This window comes from Chinchilla lanigera, unplaced genomic scaffold (genome assembly GCF_000276665.1).
Source record: "Chinchilla lanigera isolate Chin_1 unplaced genomic scaffold, ChiLan1.0 scaffold00091, whole genome shotgun sequence".
Classification (NCBI taxonomy): Eukaryota; Metazoa; Chordata; class Mammalia; order Rodentia; family Chinchillidae; genus Chinchilla; species Chinchilla lanigera.
In genome coordinates, this window is record NW_004955492.1 from 883219 (window position 1) to 884953 (window position 1735).

Genomic DNA, 1735 nt, shown 5'->3' on the forward strand with positions numbered 1-1735 from the left:
AAAAAAAAAAAAAAAAAAAAAAAAAAAAAAACTGTGTGTTAATTGGATCATGTTATACTTAGGTTAATAGCTTAGGGGTGTGGCTAAAGGATCTTGTAATGCAGGTCTCCTAAGCTGTGAAACAATTAGATAAATAGATAGATAGAGACATAGATAGATGGAGAGAGAGATGAGGAAAAAGAAGGAGAAGGGAAGAAAGAGGAGGAGGACCTGGGTGATATTTTAAAAACACTTTCTCCTTATACTAGAACATGTATGTTTGCATGTATGTGTTCTAGTCGGTCTAAGGCATTCAGATCCCATGGAAAGTATTAGATGGTCACAAGACTGCATATAGAGGGAAAGTTAGTACTCAACTTTTAACACTCCAAATAGAAAGGTATAATCTATAGCAAGGCAACAAGTTCCCAAGCATGGCTTTGTTGAAAGGGAATATGACTCTGTTATTTTTCACCACTTTTGACATATTTAGATACAGATCCAGACTACAATAACACTAAGCTTTACCACCCAGAGCAGGAAACACAAAAGTTGGGGAAAGAGAAGAAACCTGAGATGTATATTGCCATCCATGTTTGGTGGCTCATCCTGTAATCCCAGCACTCTGGGAGACAGAGGTAGGAAGACTGCAATATTCGAGTACCCCCAGGCTGGGCCCTGTCTCAAAAAAAAAAAAAAAAAGAAAAAAAATTAAAAGGGCTAGAGATGTAGCTCCATGTGAAGGCCTTTGGTTCAATCCCAAGTAATGAAAAAAAGTGTCTATTGTAACTATTTTGTACTTTCCCCAAATACATGATACTCAAAAATATTTGGGGGCCAGAGTTGGGACTCAAATAGTTGATGAATTAAAGAATGAGGTTTATTACAGTGTTTTTGCTATATCACTTAAGCCAAATGAAAACAATATAAAAATCTGGCAATAGAAACCATTAATTAAGAGAGTATATAAAACTACATATGATTTCCATTTTGTTAAGTGTTGGCAGGAAATACTGTGGAAGAGAATGTTAAGAATGCATATTTTTTCAGTTACAGATATCTTATTTTTAAGAACATTTGTTCATAATAAAAAAATTATCTGGGATACTGGCCTAGGAGCCTAACTATTCTCTATGTTTGGAACTACAACATGAAGATGTCTGATACTTTAAATAATACATGCTTTTCAGAAAGTTCGATATAAAATTAAGTTGTATAGAAGGGTAAGGGGAGAGGATGGGGAAATAGGCAGCCTGAAAAGATGCCACATACAAGGTTCTAATAAACTCAATGAATGTAAACATTACATACCATAAACATAAACTAAGATTAATAATATCAACAAGAATGAAAAGAGGGCTAGGGAAACTAGAGGAGGAGTGAGAGAGGAGGAGGGGAGGGGATTAAAAAAAAGAAACAAGCTATATTCCATACACGTACCAACCCTCTAAGGTGACTATAAAATGCATGTATTGCAAACGAGTACTAATTAAATAAAAATAAAAAAGAAAATGTCTTAGTTACTTTTCTCATTGCTGAGATAAAATACCCGACACCCAAAGTTAAAAAAGAAAAGATTTATTTAGCTCACAGTTTGTAGAGGTTTTAGTCCATAGTCAGCTGGCTCCAAGGCAGGATGGTACATGACAGATGGGCAATAGTTCATTGCCATGGAAAACAGCAAAAACAACAAGGCTGTGCTTAATAGCATCTTTTTGCCCATTATTTCTTTTTTTTTTTTTTTTTTTTTTTTTTT

At 34.5% G+C, this 1735-nt stretch overlaps 1 long non-coding RNA gene across 1 annotated transcript in view; it reads left to right on the forward strand.

Annotated features, from left to right (window-relative positions):
- Positions 1–1735, forward strand: part of LOC106146697 — a 24957-nt gene that overhangs the window by 22422 nt on the left and 800 nt on the right. The gene's annotated exons all lie outside the window — the stretch shown is intronic.